Consider the following 6,608-nt stretch of genomic DNA (forward strand, 5'->3'; position numbering starts at 1 on the left):
CGTTATGACAAAAAGTCAACATTCAACGTTCGAAACCCTAGGGTGAATGCCGGTCAACGTGTAACCCTAGGTCAACGCCATGTCAACGCGTTACGACCACAAATACTCCGAAAAGTATACGAGTATAAACTGCTCCTTAATACTCCAATAAGGTATACGTATAAACTATTCCCTATTTTTTTTGTTGAGAAGTTCCTGGAGAATTTTTCTAAAAATATTCTTAAGGATAACTCAATAACACTACGCCGGACAACGCGTCGCAAATAAAGACTCAACGCCAACAATCGATGGTAAGCTCTATGTTGAACCAACAAACACGAGCTAAAGATCGGAAAATTAGGAATCGACTTCAAGTTTAAAATTCCGACAACGGTCAGACAATGAATGCAGCACCGGAATCCTTACAGACATTCGACAAAGCACCGAATAACCTGAAGGATTGAAGGAATAAAAAATAGAAGCCATTCCAAAGTCTCGTTACACCGACTGAAGGTTGGGACAATCATATCCAAAGTATTCCAGACTCTTTTATAAAAGAACGAGACGGAAATACTTTGGAGGGGGTATCTGTAGGCGTATAAAACTGCCTATAGGTCCCTTAGAACAGCTCGGCATGGTGATTCGACAAACCAACGAACCATCAGGCGACATATCCAAGCATGGTCGTTAAACGACAACATCGAAGCTAAGTGAGATGCGACGAAGCGGATTAACGAAGCGACGAGGTTAACGAATCGCACGCAAGCAACGGAATGCATCCATTCGCGTGCGGAATCAAGCCAACGGTTCGGGAGTCAACGAGTCATCCAATCATAGAACGGATTCAAACACCAAGGCGGATTTACTGCCAAATCAGGATCCAGACTCCCAAATCAAAGTTCAGATCAACAACGAAGCACGGAACTAGACAACGGACACAACGGCGCCACACCCAGGCGACTCGGCCAAAGCCGAACCACCCAGGTGGCTCGGCCAAAGCCGAGTCACCAGAGGTGCTCGGCCATGGCCGAGCCCACCCATGGTGGCCGAACCACCCTAGGTGGCTCGGCGGCCGAGCCACCCTAGGGTGGCCAGCACCTGTGGGCTTGACCCAGATCTGTGCCAAGGCACAGATCTGAGCTGCCTATAAATTGGAGAGGGTTGGATTTCATTGTCAAGGGTTGGAATTTTTGACGGCGAAGCTCTACTGAATTGAGATCTGAACCTTGGAGATTTGAAGCTTTTGATAGAACTTGCTCTTTCAGAATCGGTGCTCGGCGCATCGTCCACTGTCAAAAGAGGCAGGATTCGGAGAGGGATCGATCTGAGATCTACACGACTATACTTCCGGATCAAGCTTGGCCTTTGTTGATCCGTAGAAGGCTACTATTTCCTTGGCTGAAGTAGTACGCCCGGCGTATTTCCTTCGTGAGATAACACCCGTTATATCGTGAGATCCGACTGGATCTAGATCCGCACGGTGTCGTCCACGGATTAACCCGCGCAGTCGAGAACCCAAAAACGCGACGTGACCGCAAACAGGCAGCTCGTGATTGTTCAAGGAAAGTTGTATTTTTATCTTCTTTTTGATCTCTTGTAAACCGCGCATCTTATAAAAAGACCGGGATCTTGTAACCGATAAACAGTTGTCAAAAGAGTGTTAATGACTGTCAATGAAAGCATACGATTTCCCTGCGAACACAGGCGCTGACGGTTGGCTGGGGAGGCGGCTGGAGGTTCGGCCGAGCGAGGGACGACGAGGTGTTGGGCGATGGTCGAAGGGTCGGGGAGAGAGATGAAGAGAGAGGAGGAGAGAGACGAGAAAGGAGGAGGAGAGAAGCATGGGCGTGCGCGCTGAGTTTTGAATTATAGTTAGGGGTTTTTTGGTTACGGGTGTATATATAATACTATATATATATATATATATATATATATATATATATATTTCTATATATAACTATATATATATATATATTATATATATATAATTATATATATATATAATATATATATTTAGATATATATAGATATATATATGTATATATATATATGATATATATATATATAGTATATATAGTATATATATGTATATATATACTATGTATATATATATAATACATATATATATATATATGACATTTATATAATTATATATGCTATATATTAGATAACACTATATATATTACATATATGTATATATATATACATATATAATATATATATATATATATATATATATATATATATATAATATTAGTTAGGGTTAGGGTTAGATAAACAAAAATTAATTAATAAAAAAAATTACTTATATTAAAAAAATCAAATAATTACAGGATAAATATCTACAAATTAAAACGTACTTGTTATGCTATTATGATAGTTGATACGAAATAGTTAAAATATACACATATTATATAATTAAACAGGAATAATTAATAATAAAAATATATTTACTTACATTTAAAATCAAATAATTATAGGATATTTATATACACAGTGAGATTGATTGGGATGATGCTGAGGACTTTGTGTTGAGGAAATACCCAACTTATGAGATTGATTGGGATGCTATATTGTCTTCAGCTTAGCGGTGTCTGTTTTGTGTTGTGCTTGTTGTTGTTAGATTTGGGGGTCTTTAGTGGCTGTTGCAAATGGAGTTTTTGGCATTTGCATGGTTTTGTTTAGGGATTTTTAGTTTAGTTTGGTTTAGTTTTTTTAGAGTGTAAGAACTCATGGCTACTGCTGATTATTTTTGCTTGGCGAGACCGTTGAGGGGTTAAGTGTACTACTATGTCAGTTTCAGGTGTAAATCTTCTCTGTTGTAGCTTTGTAAGTATTGAGTGTATCTTGTGTTTAATTAAATTATATTTGTAGCTTTTACTGTTTTGTGTGTCTCTCTTATTGTTGGCTTGATTCATGCTATTTGTGATCTTTGTAACTCAGTTTGTGTGTGTGAAGTGAGGTGGGACCTGAGCACAGTTGATGATTAGTTTGAGAAGCTAGAAAATTTGACAAAATGTTTTGTTGTAATCTTTATTTGAGTTTCAGCAGCATTCTATAACAGGAAAAGCCAATATTTAACATAAACATTTGACAAGTTAACATATTCAGTTGCATGTTATCATGTTATAAAGAAGGCTGGCATGTAATAGTAAAAGTTAACATATTATGCTAAAAGTTAACATGTTCATAAGAAAGTTAACATATACAGATGAAAGTTAACATATATAGCTGATAGTTAATATGTTCATGTGAACGTTAACATATACACCTGAAAATTAACATATACAGATGAGAGTTAACATGCTCATGTGAAAGTTAACATGTTCAGGTTAAAGCCAACATTTTCAGCCAACATATAGAGAGTTAACATGCTCATTTCATATTGTTAACATATACACCTGAAAGTTAACAAGCTTCATACTCCTTATGCCATGAACCAATTTCTCACGCATGATTGAGTACACACTAAATTGTTGATCCTCTAGAGTTGTGATTTTAAGCATGTTTGGGATCACAATAGCAAATCACATGTTATGAGGAGAGTTAACATGTTATGAGATTTAACAGTGTATCGTAACTTGAAGATTATATACATAATCTATATATATTATATAGATAATAACCTCAAGATTATGTACATATTATGTATCATAATATTCAGGTTTTAATACACATAATTTATATACAATCTTTAGTTTATTATGCACATCAAGTTCTATTTGAATGAACTTGTACATATTCACATGGCGGCCACAATATATTTCACATACAATCGTGTTAATTTTTACTGTTACATATTAACTTTCATAATAATATGTTAACTTTCTTAAAAAATCATATTAATTTTTATTATTATATGTTAACTCTCCTCATAACATGTTAACTTTCAGGTGAACATGTTAACTTTTATCATAATATGTTAACTTTCACTATTACATATTAACTTTCATAATAATATGTTAACTTTCTTCTTAACAAGTTTTTTGAACTAAAATTCGATGTGTTTGAAAGTTTCTTCATTATTTATATGTTAACTTTTATAATAATATATTAAATTTTAGTTCAAAGTTAAAATTAAAGTTTCTTCATATCCAAGATTTTTTCTGAAATATGCTCCACCGTACGAAATGTAATTAAAATTAAAATTTAATCAAAAGTTAAAATTAAAATTAAAATTAAAGTTAACATTTTAGTTGAAAGTTAACATGTCCAGTTGAAAGTTAACATGTTATGAAGAAAGTTAACATATTATGGTGAAAGTTAACATGTAATAGTGAAGGTTAACATATTATGATGAATGTTAACTCTCTTCGTAACATGTACTTTCATCTGAACATGTTAACTTTCATCATAATATGTTAACTTTTAATATTATATGTTAATATTTATCATAATATGTTAACTTTCTTCATAATATGTTAACTTTCAATTGAACATGTTAACGTTCATCATAACATGTTAATGTTCATCATAATAAAAATTCTTACATTATTACAGCTGATATTGCTTGAATACACGATATGATTAGACTTACAATATTAGAGATTACAAAAACCTTCAACAATGTGCTACAAAATTCTTAACAACCTCAAGATTATGTACAAATATATGATATTTAATAAATGTATCATAACTTGAAGATTATGTACATAATCTGTATATATTATGTACACAATAACCTCAAGATTATGTACATATTATCGTACCTTGTACATATTCACATGACAACCATAATATATTTCACATACAATTATAATAAATTACACCAAAATTGATTACTAAATAGATACAATACATTTTATTAAATTTTGATCTAAGTACAACCAAACCATAAGAACACATAGTACAATCAACTGACAATGAAACATGACACGTGACTCCCCAATGGCCTTGCACCCTAAGCACAAACCTCACCGTCAGGGCCCTCGTACATGTTAACTTGTCAGATGTACATGTTAATTTATTCGTCTATAACATTTTTGTGGACTTTTCGTGAAGGTCTGAAACAAATCTCAAATGGAGAGATAAGAGAAGGAAAGTAAGGTATCGCAACAGCAGGAAAAAAGTATTCTTGATCTGTCATTTTAAGCCCCCACTCTAAATCATTGAGACCTGGGCAATCGATGAATAAATCTCACTCTTGGTCGATGACCACCATGTTGATTACTGCTAACACGAGAAGCACAACATGAAAAAAGGCTTGCATCTATTTGAAACTGAATGCAACCACAGGAGCAATTATACACGTGTAAATTTGTAGGTTCAAAACAAAAGCAATGTTTGAAACCGAATGGCAATATAAATGTTAGCAAAGTCATCTTGTTGGGTCTAGGACTCTAATACATAAATGCATAATTTATCACATGAATAAAGATCCAAACATAAAAGAGGATATATCTAGCATGCTATCAAGAAGAAACAACCACAAACAAACATCTGAAATAGAGAAAGTAACTTAATTACCAAACAGGTCAGTCAACAACAAACCCCACAACTACAATGACAGTTAAATGTTCACGATGCAATGCATGGAAGCTGCAAATTGTTACAGGACTCTAAACCATTGTATCCTCACATGAATAACACCATCGGTAGTTTCCAACCCGAAGAGAGCACACGGAGACCAAAATGTGATTTTCCTATAATTTAACAAGGGCAAATAGACAAACCTCTTCACAATTTTTGGTTCAAATGAAACATAAGGGACCTTGACCTGCTGGTCTTATAATATTTTGATGCAGATGTGTAGCTAATTTTAGGTTTTGATCCATCGATGGTGGCCGCCCTTCCGGCTCCAAGAACAAGCCCAAGCCCCCTATCATCGTCACCCGCGAAATCCCCACCTCCCTCCGCTCGACCCTCGTCGAGATCTCCCCTGGCACCGACCTCGTCGCTACCATCTCCTTGTTAGACCCTAGAGGGGGGATGATTAGGGTCTTATGCTAATCTAATCCGATTTTATGCCAATTAAAACTAATAACAAGTTATCCTAGTAAGTATGAAATACAACAATATATATGAACTAGGATAAGCAATATGAACAACAAGATATATCCTATATGATGAAATATACGCAAGGATATATAAGCTAGCACAAGATTATATATCCTACCAAAGAGATATACAATATGATATATGTAAGGATATGCAAACACAAGGGTAACATAAACAAATGAAATAGTGGATGAAATAAACAATGAGAGAAAGGCTATAAAGATGAACAAATATAAGAGCTAAGCCAAACTCAAACAAGCAATATGATCACGGAGTTCGGACCTTCCGTCCTACGTCTCCGCTCCCCACTCCCGGGGAGAAATCCACTATCACAACCGGGTTTTCTACGTTCACCCGAACAACGTTTACACCTCACACTCGAGTTTCTAGCTAACAGAAAACTTTACAATCGACACTCTTGCAATCACACTCTACACCCTCACAAGTGTTGGACCTAGCCGTGTCTCCCACAAGTGCTCGGTTACAACCTCTCCCTAGGCTCGTCAACCGACGCCACTCCTCTTGGAACGATACCCGACTCTCACCACACACTCCTCTCGGTGTACAAGTGTATTACAAAGTGAATCTCACAATAAGGCTCAATACAAGAAATGTTTGTTCTCTATTATGGA

This window comes from Asparagus officinalis, chromosome 1, assembly GCF_001876935.1.
Source record: "Asparagus officinalis chromosome 1, Aspof.V1, whole genome shotgun sequence".
NCBI classification, from domain to species: domain Eukaryota; kingdom Viridiplantae; phylum Streptophyta; class Magnoliopsida; order Asparagales; family Asparagaceae; genus Asparagus; species Asparagus officinalis.